Consider the following 21,588-nt stretch of genomic DNA (forward strand, 5'->3'; position numbering starts at 1 on the left):
CATGCTGCCATGCTAGCTCGTCTCAAAGATAATATCCATCAAGCTCAGAATCGAATGAAGCAACATGTAGACCAACATCGTTTAGGGCACACATTTCAAGAAGGGGATCAGGTATTCCTACAAATGCAACCATATAAGCAAACATCGCTAAAAGAAAAGGGCTTCCAAAAATTATCTTCAAAATTCTACGGACCTTATCAAATACTTCAGCACATTGGAGTAGTAGCCTACAAGTTGGCCTTGCCACCAACTTAAAAAATCCATCCAGTGTTCCATGTATCATGCCTCAAGAAAGTGGAGGGGAAAAATGCAGAATTCAAACTAGTCTACCCGAATTGTATGAGGAAGGTTCACTCTGGCTCCAACCTGAACAGGTCCTCGATGCTCTTGAAAGACATCTACGTGGTCGCACCATCAAGGAAGTCCTCATCAAGTGGAAAGACACCTCTCCAGCAGATGCGACCTGGGAACCAACCCCTATTCTTCAGCAGTTTCCACAACTTCAACCTTGAGGACAAGGCTGCTTTTGATGGGGGAGGGCATGTTAGGGTCCAACCATAGCCCCTTTATTTATGTAATAAACCCAATAGGGTTGAGTCATAGTTATAGTTAGTTAAAGAGTCAATAAATCCATATTAATAATTGTAAGTGGTTAAACCACATTTAAGAAAGGGATCACAGTTAGTTGCAAACTAGCCGTAATTAATAAATAAAGTGGTTAACCCATGTTATGCAAAGGACAACTAGTCGTTAGGTTGTTGAAGGTCATTTAGTTATAAATAGTCGTAGTTAGAAGGGAAATATCATCGAGTCTTATTTTGTAATTGAGGTCTGCTCTGCTGGAGGTTTCCCCCTCAAAGAGGCAAGTGAACATTTCTTTTATCTATGAATAATAAAATACTTATTGTTTTTCTCATTTTATTATGTGTTCTAGGTTGTATTTATTTGCGTATTTGGTATTCTGGAATTTCTCGCAGGTCAACAACATAACATAGTCTCACTGAGCACATGTTTATCTTGTTGGTTTGAGATGACTTGTCATCGGGTCATGCTAAGTATGTGATCACAATGTCATGTATGCACAAGTTCACTTGCTCTCACACTTAGCCATTTTTCCTAAAAATTTGTCGAACAAACAACCCTCCTTCAACCAGACCCCGACTGAGCTACATGCATGGTCTCAGTTCTCAGTGACCCTCCTCCGCTGCCCATAACTATGCAGAGCTTGATGTGTCTTCTGGGGAAACCTACACTATGCAATCCTAGAAGTTATCAAGCCCACTTCTTCTCAGAACTACGTAGAAGTTGTCCCCAAGTCCGATCCAATCTACGCTTCCCGCAAGATCACTCATCAAGCCTCCCTCTGGTCTACTGGAAAACCTAAACTTCACTATGACCCAAGGCTGCATTGCTCCCCAAAACTGCACAAAAGGTTCCCAGCTAAATGCCCTACACTATCTGTAGAAACTGCGCAATCATGTGAGTCGGGCCCCTACTGCCTGTCACTGTAATGGTCCAAGGAATTGTGCAGATTTGGTTGGAAGGCCCCTTGTTGGCTTGCCCTGCTCTCCCTCTAAGAATTGCACAGATTTGACTGGTAGGCCCCCTGCTGGCTTGCCTTTCTCTCCCTCTGAAAATTGCGTAGTTTTGACTGACACTCTCCCTCCTACCCTGCTCTGCACTCATCCCGAAAACTGCGCAGAAATTGCCTATCTGACACTGTCTCTCAGAAATGCGCAGTCATGACTAGCAGCTTCCTGGAGCCCGATCCAACCTTGATTTGGAAAACTACGCAAAAATGTATGCCAATACCTATTGCTTCCCGCTCTGTCTTTCTTGGAGAAACTATGCTGATTCCCAGCTAGACCCCCGGATGACCTACCTAGTCCTCATCTTGGAAATTGCACAGAATTGCCCAGAAGTTCCTCCTGACACCCTGGCTTGTCTTCCTCCCAGCTGGGTTCTACCTTGCATCTCTCACTGCTGACCCAGATTGCTCAAATCTACCTCCTAGTGACATCTTTTTTTCCGCTAATGCTATGGAGCCTGACATCCTAGCCTGAGCTATGATCTTTGCAGTTTCAGTGTCTTGTCCTCCCTCCCAGTCACTTGCACCTGAAACAGAAAACAATGCATCATGTTAGACTAGGAGATTTTTGTATTTGATGTTGTCTCATCATGAGTGATTGCAGAAATAGGTATAATGATGAAACATGGCGGGACGACAAACGAGATGAAGAAGGAGTGCATGCTAGAAGAATTTTTCATAGTTGAATGAACGTACAAAGAACGTCGAGCAGCAAGTGAAAGGGACACATACATGTGCACCATAAATTAGAGACTAAGAACATCGAAGACCTTGCGCACTTTTCCATGTAGAGGTGAAGACATGATACATCGATAGCATACCCATCACTCAGCATCATAGCAGCTTGACACAGACACCATAGTCATCTAGTACATGTCAGTAGTGTGATGTTGATTTGCGTCATGAGTTGTCTCGGCCACATCACTACTATGGGCCATACTTGTTGTAATCAAATGTAATGTAATGTAAAAGTGCAAGAGACGCACATATGAAGTTTAAGATTCACGTCAGTTAAAAGGTCATAGGAATTCAAACAGTCATGAGGGAAGTCGAAGAGTCACAAGGGTCAGTTACCCCACTTGGCTATATACCCTTGAATTGTATGAGCAAAGGACTTTTCACCTTGGCTCCTCTCACATAGCTTTATGAGTCTATAGTCTGTTCTTTGAGGAGTGAGGAGTGACTCCAATGTCCCATTGTTGGGGTTAGTGATGTATGGTGTACAAATGTGTCTTGGAAATTTTTCTTAATTCAGAATCATGTCTCAGGCCAACACGCTTTCATGCATGTTTTGTATTTGTTTGTAAGACTATTCTTTAAATGTTTGTAATGCATGTTTTCTTAACATGTACTAAGATAGTTGAACTACTTCAGTTGTTTTAGTACTTACATTATTGAAGATGTGTTGTATTGTTTATCACTGGTATCTCATCCATGTGGACTACTCCGTCGGACATTAGACATACCATACTTGTGTTTTCTTGGTTATAATGACCTTCACCCCTATGTGGACTACCCCGTTGGACGGTGTACATGTTTTTCTCTTGTACTTTGGTTTTAACGACTGCCGCATCCGCTGTGGAAAATTCCGCTGGATGCTGGACAGACCCTTGTTGTTTCACGTGTGGCTCTCCCTAGGTAGTACTACTACCTGTCATCTAGAGGCTCACTTTTACCCTCTCCCTTATAGTAAGAGAACCCGGACACAAAGTTACATCACGCTCTCACCAGGCATACTCACCTCACTTTCTTGAAGTTGCAAGCATAACACTCTCATGTGATGAACAACAAGAGCTAAGGAAAATATTTAAGATAATGGCAATTGGGCCATCGTACCGGATGGGACTCCTACACCAAACAATGTGAGGTCTAGTTGGGAATTCAGACTGGGGAGATCCGCTAAATGTTGGTGGGTCCAACATCGTCATCATTTCTAGCGCTAGAAAAAGGGCCACCAGTAGTTTATGGTTGAATGTTCTCTCAACCCCACTTATCCATCATCTGGTTAAGGAAATAACACAGATTCCCTCTCTCCCACACGCAACTCTAAAGTTGGTTACTCCTCACCTCCCAAACCCGAACAAGAAATTTTCATATCATCACATTCGTGTTGTCCATCCCATTACCTGTCAATTTTCCAAAGTTATTGGATTGATCGCAGGAGTAAAAACTCTTCCCTCTTCATTAAGGAAACAAAAGACTACACGCACACGAGTGGTAGTCGCGTCCGTTGAAGAAGTAATCCTCACCACTCTTGAAGAGCTGGCAGAAGATATTGGGAATGAAGAGGAACATTCTGCTTTCCTAGAAGGAGAAGAAGTTAACAACGCACTCTTGGGCTCAGGTTCTGGCGGAGGCAGCGAAGGGGAAGGCAACAAAGGAGGCAGAGGCGAAGACAAACCAACAGATTAAGAGGTTGAACTGTCAGATTCAAAAGAATAAGAGGATGACGAAGAAGAAGACAATATGGTTGATCAAAATATAGAATGGATGATAGAGGCCCCATTGGCACTCCAGGGTGTCTTGCACAAGATGCCAATACACGTACGGAAGCTGTTAACAAAATATGACCCTGACAGAACATTGAAGGCATAAGACCATCTAGACACATTCTACCTACATCTGTAGACACTCGAGGTACGTTATGATGATGTTGCAAGTAGACTGTTTCCATGTACCTTGGATGGTAGAGCTACTGTATGGTACCAAAGCCTTCCTGTCAACTCCATTTAGAATTGGGGGATGTTCAAGAGAATTTTCCTTGAGAAATTTTCTGAGGACAAAACCCCCGCCATGTTATTAAAAGAGTTGGGTAGTCCCAAGATGGAGCAGAAAGAAAAAGTGAAGGATTTTAACCAGAGGTTTAATTGTATCTTGAACCGGTTCACTGTAGACAATAAACCTCATGACTTCATCACATTTGACTACTACACATATGTGCTATTGACCAGTATTGCGCAGTTTTTCAAGAGAGCTGCGAAACCAACACTTTCATAAAATTGCCAAGAAACAATTGATGTGGAGAAAGACTTGCACGCGATTGGAGTCATTGTAGATGATGAACTAGCTAAGGACTCCAAAGACACTGGCAGAAGGTCTCAAACTACTATGATTAAGGTAAAGGAAATGGAAAGAAGTGAAATTGAGACCCTTACTCGTCTCCTCTAGTCCTTGACAATCGAAGTAGCAAAACTCAAGAAACAAACGATCGAGATAGCAGTGAACAACAAACATCCCAGATTTGCACAGAGAAAGAATGTGACATTAGGTAGTAGCAGTAGTGACCCAGCTAAATCTGTGCAGAGCTCCAATGTTTTGTTCCAAGTGGACTAAATTGCAAAGGATAACTTGTGTGCAGCCCACGGAGGACGACATTCAGAGAAGTCTTGTCCAGAATGGAATCGAGTTGTGGGAACTATGGCTTTAAGGTTGAATGATCATTTTAAAGCTAGTGAGCAGGTTCAGCCAGAAGACGAAGATGAATAAGAGGATGTTGCATTTGATGAAGCTCCAAGTTCTGGGCATGTAGTTAACATATATCAATGTATTAATTCTACCTAGAAGAAAACAACCATCAAGAAGGAGCCCCCAAAGAATAGTCGATACAACTCAAGAAGTCAAGGGGGTCTGCTGTGATTGAGATACTAAAAGAAAAATTTAAACAACTTCTCAGAACAATTGATCCACCGACATCCTCAACACAGAAAACACAGAGCAATTCTAGGAAGACAACTATAACGAAAGACACGTCTGTGAGCAACAAACTCCAAAACGCTCCACCGAACAGTACAAACAAAAGTCTTCCCCTGGAAAACTCGGTGAGTCTTCCCACTTTAGACTACAATATTGTTGAAGATATGAAGGAGACCTGTGCAAATATTTCTCTGTACGAGTTAACGAAGCTCATGGGTCAGCGGGATATTCTTTTGCGCGCACTGGGGAAAATCTCCACAGACAATGTTGCCACTTTCCGCAAGGGACCAAACAAGTCTCCTGGATAACTCTCATATATTCTCAATGCGCTTCGCATGGAAGAAACGAACTCACTCTGCCCACCGTTTTTTTTATCATTCGAAATATTTAACTTCAATGTCCACAATTGTTTGGTTGACTCTGGTGCACCAATCAATGTCATGCCTCTCTCCATTGCTAAACAGATCAATGTGCAATGGAGCAGTGCAACTGCACAGATCATCCAACTTGACCGAACACGTGTACGAGCCACTGGTGAACTCCGGGATGTGATCATCATGTTATCATCCGACGAACGAGTTCATCAGTGCATTAACATTGTGATCGTGGGCATCCCGGAAACATATAGCTTATTGCTCAGTAGAGACTAGTCGAGTCAGTTGTAAGGATATTTTGCTACAAACTGGTCACACTTATGACTTCCGTACCAGGGAAGAAACAACTAGATTCAGGTGTTTTCAAAGAGATATATGAAACATAACGTTACTCCCTTGGATGGTCATAATGAATGTTGGCTTTTGCAGAACTTCTGTTCGGCAATTTCTTTCTAGAAACGTAGCCGGGGTGTTATCTTGCACAATTGATCCCCACCCCACCAGATACACAGTTGGGTCTCCTTCCTTTCCCAACTGGTGGAAATGAAACTTGTATAGTACATTGTAACTGTAGTAGCAGTAGGGTTAGCAATACTAGTGTGGCAAGCAGTCCTTGTACATATGACTTGTGGAACTTGTATTTCAATGGATCCAAAACACATGATGGCTTTGGATCCAAGTGTGTTTTGATTGACCCAAGGCAAAGGAAACACTTATTCTCAAGCCGCTTGGATTTCAAGTGCATGAACAATACTTTTGAATATGAAGCACTCATTTTGGGTTTACAGAAATCCCTCAGCCTCAACGTTGCTATGCCAAAAGTGGTAGGTGATTCAGAGATTATGGCACGATAGGTACGTAGGACCATACACTATGTCTCACCTTGTCTTAAGAGTTACCAGCAAGAGGTATGGTGGCTTATCTCTAATTTCCAAGATTTTAATATCATATTTGTACCAAGAATGTGCAATGTAGCTACAAATGCTCTGGGAAATGCAACTGCTAGGAATAAACTGCTTAGGGATAGATTTACTGTTGAAATTTTGTATAAGCTATATATCCTTGACAACATAACTAATTTGTTTGTTTTTTACGATGATGAACAGATACTGCATTTCATGGCCAACCCTGACATCTTCAAAGACGTAGCGATAGATGAAGATGTGCATGAGAAGTCTCTGCAAGACACAACTGATGACAATAAAATCAACCTCATCCCTAAGGGTGTGGTTTCACTCGAGAAGCTATATGAATTGCAGACCGCTTCAACGGACCTAGGAACACCAAAACCCACAGTCGCACATTGATGCATGAATAGATTAATCTGGGAACAGATAGAGATTCGAAGTTCATGAATCGTGGTATGTGTTGCAAACCAGAAGAGCGACAAGCCTTTGTCTGTCTGTTTAGGTAGTACTGTGATGTATTTGCATGGACATATGATGACTTGAAAACATATGACACACAAATAATCTAACACATCATTTCGATCAAAGAAGGGGTCAAGCCATTTTAGCATAAGCTTAGAAAATTCCATTTGTCACTTGAACTCCTCATACAGAAAGAATTGACTAAGTTGTTGGATGCTCTGGTCCTATTAGGAAGAAGTTTGGGGAGATCCGCATGTGCATAGATTTCGTAAATCAGAATCGAGCCTCAGAGCAAGACAATTACCCTATGACGTCTATGGAGCACATCTTGTAGACAATATCTGGAGCATAAATTTTTTCTTTGCTTGACAGTTTTTCCGGATATTACTAGGTTCTGGTAGCAGAACTTGACAAACTTAAAATTACATTCCATACCAAGTGGGGTACGTTTTCCTATCAAAGAATTCCATTTGGGTTGGTAAATGCAGGCGCAACCTTTCAGTGTGCTATGGGCATCACCTTCTGTGGGCTCATCAGATAGAGCGTGGTGGTTTGCCTTGATGATGTGACAGTATTTTCTAGAAAATGGTTAGACCACCTGCACCATCTTAAGAATATCTTTGAGCGATGTCGAAAGTATGGGATATCCTTGAATCCTAAGAAGAGCGTCTTTGTCATGTCTGAGGGGAACATTTTTGGGCATATCATCAGCAAGAGTGGGACCAAGGTTGATCCAGATTGCGTTCAGGCTACCATGCAGATTCCTTACCTATTAAACAAGAAATCTATGCAATCCTTCTTGGGGAAAATCAAATTCCTCTGGAAGTTCATCTCAGATTATGTGCATATTTTCAAACCTATACAAGAGATGATCAAGAAGGATGTATTTTACAACTGGGGAAAGAAGGAAAAGGACACGCTCTCTTGTATCAAGCAGGTGATAACAAATGCACCTTTGTTATACAACCCACATTTCAACAAATATTTTTTACTTTATACTTTCGCTTCCGGCAATTCACTCGCTGTAGTGCTCACTTAGAAGGATGAGATGAACAACGAATGCCCCATATCCTTCATGAGCGCAAGCATGCAGGGACCCAAGCTTAACTATCTCGTCGTGGATAAACAAGCATACAATGTATACAATGCGGTGAAACACTTCAGACCCTACTTTCTAAAAAATCATTGCATAGTATTTGTGTCGCACCCAACAGTAAGATCACTTCTTGTTCAACAAGAGTTGGGTGAAAGACGTGCGAATTGGATGACAAGACTACAAGAGTATGATCTTGATATCAAGCCAATTCACACTATCAAGGGTCACAGTCTTTGCAGACTTGTAGTAGAAGTGATACATGCACAAGAGGAAGAAGAAGAGATCGATGGATGGGAGCAAGAAATCGATATGTATAATGTAGAGCGAGCACCACCCACTTTGCACAATAAATATTGGTATGAAGAAGTGCACTAGTACCTTGAACACGAAACCATTCTGTCTCATTTTTCCATGCAGTAGAAGAGGGCACTCTCACTCAAAGCCTTACCTTACTAGTTCGTGCACGAAATTCTTTACAGAAAGCACAACAATGGAATTTTGCTTAGGTGCCTGGAAACACAAGACTCAGAGAGAGTGTTACGTGATCTACATGACGGACCAGCTGAATGTCACATCGCGGATAACACAACTGCACATAAAGTCATGAGAGCTAGTTTCTACTGGACCACATTATTTAAAGATGCACACACTTATGCCTGCAAGTTCCCGGTTTGTCAATGATGCGCCAATAAAACTCGAAGGTCAGTAGCCCTGCTACAGTATGTTGCAGTGGATGAACCTTTCCAACAATGGGGCTCAGAAATTATTGGTGAAATATTCCCACATTCATCAAAGTAGCACCGCTACATCTTGACTGCTACAAATTACTTCACCCAGTGGACAGAAGCAGTTCCACTCAAACAAGTGAACAACTAGGAAGTCATCAACTTCCTTCAGCAGACCATCATTTCAAGGTTTTTCATTCCTGTATCACTTGTTTTTTATAATGCAACTTACTTCTCTTCATTGAAACTTTATGATTTTGCATTTCAATATGGTACTGTGCTTAAACATTCAACTAACTACTACTCACCAAATCTAAAAAGAAGAATCTCGTTCACATCGCAAAAAATACCACTTACTCTGAGCAGCGAAACTGTCATTCCGCTCTGGTGAATGCACTTTGGGCTGACTGAGTCACACCCAAGCCCTCTCTGGACACATCTCCATACTTGTATATGGAAAAGAACGCATCCTCCCACCAAATATCTACTTGCCTACTCTTCAGTTATCCCAAGAATCTCGAGGCAAGCTGTGTCTACTGGTTCAACATAGGATGGACACATTACACAAGTTACATGAAGAACAAATGAAAGCAAAATAAAAGAATTCACTCCACCAGAACTGTATTAAGAGATGGTTTTATCGAAAGTCTATAGGGAACATCGGCTTTGTTGTGGGTGACTTAGTCTTGAAGTGTGATAGACCCCACAAAGACAAAGGAAAACACATGAAGTTCTAGTCCCTATGGATTAATCCTTTCACGGTCTATGAAAAACTTGGTTAACACACGTATCCTCTATAATCACTTGATGATAGAATTGACAACCTTCATGTCAATAGCCAAAATTTAAAATTTTATTTTCAATTATCTAGGGCCGCACCCCACCGTATGTAGATAGCATTTTCATTTCTTTTTTCTGTCATTTTACTTTGTTGTTTTCACTTCGCTTTGCTTTGCTTTTATGTCTTGTCATTTTCGTTTTGTAAATAAGTGTTTTCCTATACTGTGTTATGGATTTTGAATAAGTATGTGGCTGAAGTTGAAGAGTCTTGTGACACTTCAACACTTGGCCAGTCCTGTGTCTGTCTTCTCTATGCTTGGCTGTAAATTTTGGCCGATGAAGTATCGACAGAAAATATGATTTGTCTGTAAGGAAAGCTTTGGTCAAATCATGAACTCAAGTCCAAACTAGGAAACCCCATGCCTGTACTCAGTCTTCTTCTCTGTGTGTTCAAGCTTATCCAACTAGTAGAAATAGAGAAGGGGAAAAATCTAAACGAGAAAAAATAAATCAGAGGTCTTACATGCTTCCTTGAAGGAACAACCTCTTCTGCTCTCAATAAGTTGAGATCCCTCTTCTGCCCCAAAAATAAATAAGTGCCTATGCACAGTCCTCTTTCAAAAAATTACAAAGGCGAAAGAAGAGAAAGGCATCCTACATAAAGAGGTGAAGTAGGAAACTCCACCAGGGTACTGACCAGGCTCATTGGAAATGGAGCAATGCTTGTGTTCTTGCGTGACTTCATCGAGGTACAGTCCAGGCCTGCTAGCAGTGGAGAAACACTAGAGATGAAAACTTATACTATGAAAATCTTAAGCTCGCGAGCCAAATTGCCCTTCTCGATTTTGAAACACTGTGATCTAGCTGAAAATTTTGCTGCGTTTGACTAAGTTGGTATGAAGTGAACCATGTCTATCCATGGGGTAAGTGGGGAAGCAAAAGTAACCTGCACAATGAATCATTAATCTTTGAAAGGCCAAGGCATTGTGTTGAAAATGAACCGAAACAGAGAAACTTGTATTCAACCAGTGTGTCGCCAAGTGTTGTAGTGGCTGCAACACCCTCCAAAATTTTGGCCTGCATCCAAATATTAGAGCCTTCCTTGGTTTCCCCCCTAATGGTTGCAAACACTCAGGCTCATTCCATGAGATCTTGTCGAGTCTTTACACCCTTTTTTCTTAATCGACCATCGATCGTATTTTGGCATGTTGATTGTTATGTCATGCTTGCAAGTTTGTTCTGGCAATTTTGAAGGTTTGTCTTTGTGTGCATGAGTTGTTTTCGCTTTGTGAACATCAGTCATACTCACACACAAAGATGCATACACTATTATGAAAGTGTCATCACGGTCATTCAAAGATCTATCTCAAGTGTCACACTTGTCACTCTTAACCTTTAAGTCAGTCTCACTGAGCACATGTTTGTCTTGTTGGTTTGAGGTGTCTTGTCGTTGAGTCATGCTAAGTGTGTGATCACAATGTCATGTATGCACAAGTTCACTTTCTCTCACACTTAGCCATTTTTCCTGAAAATCTGTCAATCAGACAACCCTCCTTCAATCGGACCCCGACTAAGCTACATAGCATGGTCTCAGTTCTTAGTGACCCTGCTCCGGTACCCAAAACTATGTAGAGATTAAAGTTGTCTTCTGGGGAAGCCTGCACTGTGCAATATTGGAAGTGAGCAAGGTGAATGCCTCTTAGAACTACGCATAAGTTGTCCCCAAGTCCGATCCAATCCACACTTCCTGCAAGATCACTCATCAAGCCTCCATATGGTATACTAGAAAACTTGAAATGCATTATGACCCAGGGTTACACTACTCCCCAAAACTACAAAAAGTTTCCCAGTTGCTAGCTCTGCACTGCGTGCAGAAACTGCGTAGTCATGTGAGTCAGGTCCCTACTACCTGTCATTGCACTATTCGAAGGAATTGTGCAAATATGACTAAAAGGCCCCTTGCTGGCTTTCCCTTCTCTCCCTCTTAGAATTGTGCAGATTTGACTCGCAAGCTCCTTGCTGGCTTGCCCTTCTCTCCCTCTGAAAATTGCGTAGTTTTGACTGGCACTCTCCCTGCTACCCCGCTTTGGACTCATCCCGGAAACTGCATAGAAACTACTTTTCTGACACTGTCTCTTAGAAATGCGTAGTCATGACCAATAACTCCCTGTAACCTGATCCAGCCTTGCTCTGGAAAACCGCACATAAATGTCTGCAGTGCTTCCTGTTGTTCGCTCTTTCTTCCTTGGAGAAACTGTGCAGATTCCTAGCTAGACCCCCGAATGACTTGCCTAGTCCTCATTTTGAAAATTGTGTAGAATGGCCTAGCAGTTCCTCCCGAAACCCTGCCTTGTATTCCTCCTATGAACTGTGCAAATATGCCTCCCACCTAGGTTCTACCTTACAACTGTCACTATTGTCTTGAATTGCACAAATCTGCCTCCTAGTGATATCTGCACAGTTTTTCCCGACAGTGCTCTGGAGCCTCGTATCCTGGTCTGAGTTGTGCTCTGCACAGTTTTAGTGTCTTGTCCTCCCTTCTGGTCACCTGCACCCGAAACAGAAAAAACGCATCATGTTAGACTATGAGATTTTTTTATTTGATGTCATCTCGTCATGAGTGATTATAGGAACATGTACATTGATGAAACATGGCACGATGACAAACGCGATGAAGAAGGAGCACATGCTTGAAAACTTGATCACAATTGAATGAACATAAGAAGCACATTGAACAACAAACAAAAGGGACACATACACGTTCACCATTAAGCAAAGACCAAGACCATCAAAGACACCACACACTTTCCCATGCAGAGGTGAAGACATAATACACTGAGAGCGCACCCATTACTCAGTAGCATAGTAGCTCGACACGGAAAACATAGTCATCCAGTACATGTTAGCAGTGTCATGTCGAGTTGTGTCGTGAGTTGTCTTAGCCACATCACTACTATGGGCCATACTTGTTGTAATCAAATGCAATGTAATGTGAAAGTCCAAGAGATGCACATATGAAGTTGAAGAGTCACGTCAGTTGAAAATTCATAGGAAGTCAAATAGTCATGAAGGAAGCCAAAGAGTCACAAGGGTTAGTTATCCCCCTTGGATATATATACTCCTGAATTGTATGAGCAAAGGACTTTTCACCTTGGCTCCTCCCATAGCCTTAAGAGTCTATAGTTTGTTCTTTGAGGAGTGAGGAGTGGCTCTAATGGCCCACTACTAGGGCTATTGATGTATGTTGTATGGATGTGTCTTGGAACTTTTTCTTAATTCAGAAGCCTATCTCAGTTCAGCACGTTTTCATGCATGTTTTGTATCCATTTGTAAGAATATTTTTTAAACGTTTGTAATGCATGTTTGCTTAATCTGTACTAAGATAATTGAACTACTTCTGTTATTTTAGTACTTACATTGTTGAATATGTGTTGTATTGTTTATCACTGTTGTCTCATCCATGTGGACTACACTGCTAGACATTAGACATACCATCCTTGAGTTTTCATGGTTATAACGATCGTCACCCCCGTGTGGAATACTCTGTTGGACAGTGTACGTGTTTTTCCCTTGTATTTTGGTTTTAATGACTGTCGCATCCACTGTCGACTATTCCACTAGATTTTGAACACACCCTTGTTGTTACAGGTGTGTTTCTCCTTGTGTGGTACTACTACCTCTCATCTAGAGGCTCACTTTTACCCTCTCCCTTACAGTAAGAGAACCCAAAGGCAAGGTTACATTATGCTCTCACCATGCATACTCACCTTGCTTCCTTGAAGTTAGAAGCATAAAACTCTCATGTGTTGAACAACAAGAGCTAAGGAAAATCTTTAAGATAATGGCAACCAGGCCATCATACCGGATGGGACTCCTACATGAAATGGTGTGAGGTCTAGTTGAGACTTCATAATGGGGAGATCCCCTAAATGTTAGCAGGTCCAACACCATCAACATCTTGGCACTAGAAAGAGGGCCACCAGTAGTTTATGGATAAATGTTCTCTCAACCCCACTTATCCATCATCTGGGCAAGGAAATAACACGAACTCCCTCTCTCCCACATAGCCTTGAGAGTCTTAGTTTGTTCTTTGAGGAGCAAGGAGTGGCTCCAATGTCCCACTACTGGGGCTAGTGATGTATGCTTTACATATGTGTCTTGGAAATTTTTCTTAATTTAGACGCTTGTCTCAAGCCAACACGTTTTCCAACATGTTTTCTATCCATTTGTAAGACCATTATTTAAATGTTTGTAATGCATGTTTGCTTAACTTGTACTAAGATAGTTGCACTAATTCAGTTATTAGTATTTACATTGTTGAAGATGTGTTGTATTGTTTATCATCATTGTCTCATTTGTGTGGAATAATCTAACAAACATTAGACATACCATCCTTTTGTTTTCTTGGTTATAATGACCATCACCCCTGTGTGGACTACTCCGTTGGACGGTGTACACATTTTCCCCTTGTAATTTGGTTTTAATGACTGTCGCATCCATCATTGACTATTCCGCTGGATGCTGGACAGACCCTTGTTGTTTCGCGTGTGTCTCTCCTTGGGTGGTACTACTACCTCTCATCTAGAGGCTCACTTTTACCCTCTCCATTACAGTAAGAGAATCTGAACAAAAAGTTACATTATGCACTCTCCAGGCATACTCACCTCGCTTTCTTGAAGTTACAAGCATAAAACTCTCATGTGCTGAACAACAAGAGCTAAGGCAAATCTTTAAGATAATGGCAACTGGGTCATCGTACCGGATGGGACTCCTACACCAAATAGTGTGAGGTCTAGTTGGGACTTCATACCAGGGAGATCCCCCGAATGTTGGCGAGTCTAGAACCTTCAACACAGCTATATTGGGATTATTTGTTGGTATCGATTTGCATGTATGATTTCCTTGCTAGTTTTGGTATGCATGGTTATGCATGTGTGTTCTTGGTTCTCTTATTGTCTTTGGCATGGGTTTTTCCAAGTGTGACAGTGTTTTTCAGCCTAACCTTTCCATTTCCGGATAGCCATGGTGTGATGGATTCTTTTGTATGTGGTTGAGTTGGATTTCTGGATGGACTTGAAGCTAAGTGGAGTGGTCCCAAGATTATTCATAAAGCCTTGGAATCTTAGGATGGGATACATGGTAAATCTTGAGTGTGAACACCTTGATTGAGCCTAGGAATCCCTTGGCCAATAATGTTAGGATACACGGTAAAGCTGAGTGGTAAGTACCCTTGATTGGGCCTAGGAATCCCAGGATTGGATACACGGTAAAGACCATAGGGTGGAGATCTCATAGCCCTAGGAATCCCTTGACTGGTAATGGCGGGATACACGGTAAAGCCAAAAGGTACGGACAGACAAATTCCTCACGGTGTAGGTGGAGAAATTCGGTGGCATCCATGCTTTTTTTTGGCCTAGTAATCTAATGAGGATTGTGGTAAAGCTTGATATTGTATGTTTATTGTTTATGGCCTAGTGATCTGGTGGGGATTGCAGTAAATCCTGGTTTTATTGTTGAGGGTGAGGTGGTGTAGCCTCGGGAATCCTTGGTTGATTTTGGTGATAAGTCCCACATTCATGCTTGGAATATGGCACGGGGGTGATTGGCTAAAGAGAGACTTGGCTTAGCCAATCTATGGTCGGGTGGAACGTGGTAGTCCCATACCGGGTTGGATTTTGCATTCATTAATGAGAACTATTTCTCCTTGGTATTTTATGAGAAAATGTACTGGTTCATATGAGACATTTATGGTTGATGTATCCTTGATATTTCTGTTGGTTATATGTTGGTTATGAGCATGTTTTATGACAATGATGATGTATGGCTCTCATCATGTTTTGATTTGTAAATGAATGTACAATGAATATATGACCTAATAGATGATAATGCAATTAATGTGATAAGGCATCAATGCTTCTTAGCGATTCTTAGATAAGTATGAGACCCCCATGCTCAGATCTGTTGTTATGGCTTGTAGAATGCATGTTTGTGAAATGTTTGACAAAATGCCTGTCATGGCTAGTAGGAGTCCACTCAAGTATTTGTATTTGTATCATTGTTTTAATTTTAATTTTCATTCTTGAAAGTTTAAGGGAGTTCTGGACAGTGTCTTGAATCTTGGCCCTGAAAAGTGGCACAAAATCTAAGGTCGCAGGTTCAGAACTAACTAAAAATGACCCCAGTCGCTTGCATGCCCATGATGTGAGAGCGAGTGGAGGGTCCTAGTCGCATGCATGCCCATGTCATGGGAGCAACTGAGGCTCTAGGGCAGTGAAGTGTCAAGTTGTCATAGGGTTTGATCACCTGGAAGGGTTGTTTGGCTCTTGTAGGTTCTGTGTATGTGCAAAAGGTCAGATTGGTTGTGTTTCATCAATTCCACTTCCTTAAGGTGACCTAGGAGGTTGAATCAAATTATAGTAGCCTCTCATCACATGTTTACCCCAACAAACTAGTTAACTTGGGTAAATGTGGGAGGAGGGTGTTATAGAGTGGTATCAGAACATGGTTCACCCCTTGGACTAGATGGGTAGTGTGTATTGGTCATGCATTCATGTCGGTTGCATATGTGTTACTTATACTTGTGTTCAATGTGCGTGTTGCATGTGCATGGTGTCAGTCATGGTTGTAGTGATGTTGCCACGTGAAAGTGAATGGTGTATTTTTAGATGTGTTTATCATGAGTATAGGTTGGTTATGCACTGGTTATGCATGTTAGTGTTTGTATGTATCGTGTATGCATGCATATCATCCATATGTTGATTATGCATGCATGGATATGGGTGTAGTTGTCATGCATGAGGTCATGATATGTGGTTGATATAGTCATGCATGAGGTCATGATATGTGGTTGATATAGCCATGCATTGATGATTGGACTATAGATATGGGTGTAGTTATCATGCATGAGGTCATGATATGTGGTTGATATAGTCATGCATTGATGATTGGACTATGGAAAGGATGATATCTATATTATGTTATGATTATGTTTATACATGTATTTTTCTAATCTAGTGGATCTTGTAGATGAGATATCCTCCCCGAGCTACACTGAGGTATGTCAATTATGTTTATATTTTGGTTTAATTGACATGGTATGTCTGGCAGGAAAGAGATCAAGATGACTAGAAAGATGGTAAACTATAGTTCACGAGACTCTCCTTGTGTATCAGATGAGAAACGTGGCATTGGGCACTCGTCTGACTTAGCAGAGACATTGAGAAGCTTGAAGGAAGATTTAAGGAGTTGCAAGGAAGATAATGACATAATCATGCAGATACAGGAGAAATAAGCAGAAGTCAATGCGGTAATCCTTAAAAGTTTGCCAGACTTGCAAAGACAGGAACCACTTCAGATCAGCCATGGACAAGAGAATATGACTAATGGGGCATATGGTAGTATATCTCATAGTGGGCATAGGTTAGATAGAGATGACACAATTAGATATGGAAGGTTCTCAGATACCTTAGATCAGAGAGGTGATGGAAACCTGTACTATTCTAGTTCTCATTCTGACAGGCACTACTATGATTGTCATTGTTATCATCCAGAGGAGTGACATGGGATATTTTCTGGATGAGTTTAATAAATCTAAGCCACCTACTTTTGATGAATATTTGAAGAATTCTGAGGATTCAAAGGTTTGGTTACTTGGGACGAAGAAATTCTTTGAGTTTCATAATTACACAGATAATATGAAGGTCAAAGTAGCTATCTTCAAGCTAAAAGGTAAAGCAAACATTTGGTGGGAAGATGTGAAGCGGGTCAAAGACATCAGGACAGAAGAGTTGAGTTAGCATGAACTCAAGAGATTTTTTAGGAAGAAGTACTTGTCGGAGAGGTACTATGACAAAAAATCCAAGGAATTCTATGAGCTAAAAATGGGAACAATGAAAGATCAAGAGTATACAGCCAAATTCTTAGAGCTATTGAGGTATGTACCGTATCTTAAAGATGAAAAGGCTAAATTTCAAAGACTTTTTAGTGGATTTACATTAGCATTTAGAGATCGGATTGAGTATGATGAGCCTCGATCATTGGAGGAAGTTATTGGGAAATTGAAGCACTGTTATGAGTAGTCAAAACATAAGACAAAATCTCAGCAAGGATGGAAAGGAGAAGACAAAGAGAAAGGTAAATGGAAGCCGAAAAGAACAAGGCCTCAGAATGAAAAAGAGAAAGCATATTGCACCATACAAGAAGTTCAACGTAGCTAGATAGGGACATGGGTCATAACAGCAGAGTAAAGGTGATGGTACCAGATGGTTGGAGTGTTGGATATGTGATAAAGAGCATCTCAAGAGAGATTGTTCACAGTATCAGGGTGGTAGGCCTAAGATTTATAGTGCACAGGAGGTGCAGACTATTGGGGATGTTGGGAAGATAATTCCTTGTATCTATGCAACACTGGATAACAGTCAGGAAGATCACCAAGAATCTATCATTGAGACGAATGGTAAGCTTTGTGATCAATTTGTTTCTATTTTGATTGACCTTGGATCTAATTATAGTTATATTAGTCCTAACTTGGTGGATAAGTGTGGTTTGAATAAATAAGTGCATGAATAATATTGGTTAGTACAGTTGGCTATAGGTACAAGAAGAGAGTTCATCATTAGGTAAGAGCTTGTGCATTTGAATGGAATGGTATACCTACATTAGGCTATTTGAATGTATTTTTGTTGGGATCATACATTATGTTGTTAGGTATGGACTAGTTGTATCTTCATAAGACCAAGGTAGATTATTATGACAAAGCTATTGAATGCTTGGATGACAATGGAAAGCAAAGAATCTTACATGGTAAGAAGAAGGCAACATTAGTTAGTATGGTGACAGCTATGCAGGTAAAGCGCAATCGTAGAAAAGAGAGTGTATTATTTGCAGTAGATATCTCTAGTAAAAAAGGTAAGGAGGATGAGGATGCAAAGGTATTAAGTAGGTACTCGGTTTTACAACAGTTTCAGGATGTGTTTCCAGCAGAGATTTCAGAGTTTCCACCTCACAGAAAAGTGGACTTTTCTATTGAGTTGGTACTAGGGGAAACACCAACATCAAAGGCACCTTACAGGATGAGCACACCAGAGTTAGTGGAATTGAAGTTTTAGTTGAAGGAAATTCTTGACAAGGGATACATTAGGCCAAGTGTATCGCCTTGGGGTGCACTAGTATTGTTTTTGAAGAAGAAGGATGGTACTCTCAGGTTATGCATTGATTATAAGCAGTTAAATAAGGTGACCAACAAGAATAGGTATCCGTTGTCGATGATCCAGGTGGATATTGGTGGCCTCCCTCCTATTCCACTTGGACCCCCACCATTTTTTCTTTCAGTTTTTTAGTTTCCTTAATTGTAGCACAATTTACTATGTTTGGTAGTTTTTCGAGTCATGAACTTCCGGAGCCATTTTGAGGCCCTAAATGACGTGTTTTTGGAAAATCACTAGTGGCGAATATCAATTTTGAAGTTGATACTCATTGCTAGTAGTTGTAGTCCTCAGATAGATCTTTCTAACGAGGTATTGCATGCGTCAAATGGAAATCGTATGCCAAAGTTATGACCTTGGGAAGTTGATGTACCAATTTACCCCAACAGGGCCCATAGTTTGGGTGTTTCATCTCCCAGGGTTCGGTTTTTGGATGTTTGGGGTTTTCCATTTTTTCTCAATAATAAATAGGCCCTCAAGCTTCATTATAACATAGTTCAGAGGTATGTAGCTACCACATCTCTTCTCAGAGATAAGCTACCATCACCCAAGCTAGTCTTATTTCCATTTTGTTTGTAAGAATATTTAAGTATCTGATATTAATGAAATGAAGTGTTATTTCTGCGGCATCTCTATATTTATGGTTATATTTGTAATTTGTTTTGTTCATGTTTAAATTTGGATCAGTAGTATCAAAGCAATCTGCTCTTTCTCTGTTTTTCTTTGCATGTCCCCAACAAGGTCATATATAAGGAGTTAGGGCTTGAACTGGTTGAACCTTTGCAAGATCAACCTCGCAAATCTCGGCAGCCTCCCATGGCAGAAGAAAAGAAAGATGAGGGGGCAAGAGATCCTTTCAAAATCTTGCTCGAAGAAGCCCTCAAGTGACAGGGGAACGCGATGATGGAAAACTTCGCCCAAATCCTTCAGCGGCTACCCAAGGGTGATACATCTACTTCCAGCGACTACTCTGGAAGCACCACACCCTTTAAGGTACAAGTTAACTTTAGCATTACCCTATTTGAGGTTCAGATAGATTCAGACACTGTAGATAAATGGTTAAATCTGCTAGAAGGATATTTTTTTGTTCATGATTTTTCCATTCAGGAAAATATTACTTTTTCTCTACTCAAAGCACCCCCCATGTCAAGGGTTCGTTGGAAACCTATTGTGAGAAGAAGGATGAAAGTATGCCCTCACTATTTTCGGCCACACCCACTTGGGATTCATTCGAGGACGCCATCAAGGAGTAGTACTACCCTATCAGGAGCTATGAGGATGAATACATAAAGTGGACCACACTGCGACATGGAAGGGACCAAGATGTCTCATAGTTTACAAATGTTTTTCATACCCTTCGCATGAAGTTGGGTATTAGATTTCCTGAGAAATATTTGGTACTCAAGTACTGTGGTTGGCTACAAAAGTACATACAGGGTGAGATGGAGTTCCTGGACATCTCCTCGCTCGGCACTGCGTACCGATACGCTGTCAAGATCGAGCAAAAGTTTAAACAAAAAAAGTGAGATTTTGGATCTGTGAATCCGAAGCAAGGAAAAGGCTCCCCCAAACCATAGAGCAAAGAAAAAATCCAAGGCAGGGCGACCTAGGATAACTCGCTGAAGCCGAAAGCAAAGAACAACACTACAAAGACAAAGACTAACGTGGAAAGTGGTGTGAGTTTCAAAAGAGCTCCAGTCACAACACAAGTGAGTGTCAGGCCAAGCAGTTGTTGGTGGCCGAGTTGAAAGCTTTTGAGTCCAACACATGTTCCGACTATGAATCAGAACCTGACAAGGGGAATGACAAAGGAGAGTATATCATTGAAATGGAGCCTAGTGCCACTGTGGCAACCACCAATATCGAGAATATTGAGTCCGAAGACCCAGAAGAGGGGGAATGCCTATTCCACTCATAGATGTGGGTGAAGGGTTCTTCGTTGCAGTTCATCGTTGACAACGAAAGCCAAAAGAACCTAATTTTAGCAAAGGTTGTGAAGTGGCTGAGCCTACCAATTACAACACATCCATAGCCATAAACCATCAAGTGTCTTCACCAAGGACGTGATCTCCGCGTTAGACAGCAGTGTTGCCTTCCCTACAGCATCAAGCTCTTCACAGATGAGGTACTGTGTGATGTTGCTCATCTTGAACTGTGTGATGTATTATTAGGTCAACCATACTTATGAAAGTGACATGTTGTATATGAGTCTAGACCCCACTCTGTTATTATTTATTTGGGTACTAAGTTATACAGGATACTGGAGGTAGCCCCACCTACCGCCATCTCTTTGATCTATGCTAACCAATGCAATAATGTCATCTCCCAAACTAGGAAATATATTTTCTTTTCGATTCACTCTCAAAGTAAGGGGAAGATCGTAGCCACATTCATGGCCCCCAGTAGGGGTTCCTCCAAGCAACAGAAGCAGCTGGACACAATTGTGGAAGAATACCGGGACATCTTCTCCTCACCCACACTAGTACCCTTGCATTGTTAGGTCAAGCATCCAATTGATTTAACTCTTGGAGCACCACTACACAACGGGCTGATATATCGTTTCTCCATTCTAGAAAATGAAAAGATCAAGAGGAAAATCTAGGAGTTGTTACAAAAAGGGCACATCCGACCAAGTTCCTCACCTTGTGGGAGCCCGATTATACTTGTAAAGAATAAGGATGGGACTTCGAGGCTCTGCCTCGATTATCGGGAACGAAACAAAATCACTATTAGGAACAGGTATCCAATCCTACAAATTG

This window comes from Pinus tabuliformis, chromosome 1_2 (genome assembly GCF_031772625.1).
Source record: "Pinus tabuliformis cultivar Carrire ecotype Pingquan chromosome 1_2, CPIR1, whole genome shotgun sequence".
NCBI lineage: Eukaryota > Viridiplantae > Streptophyta > Pinopsida > Pinales > Pinaceae > Pinus > Pinus tabuliformis.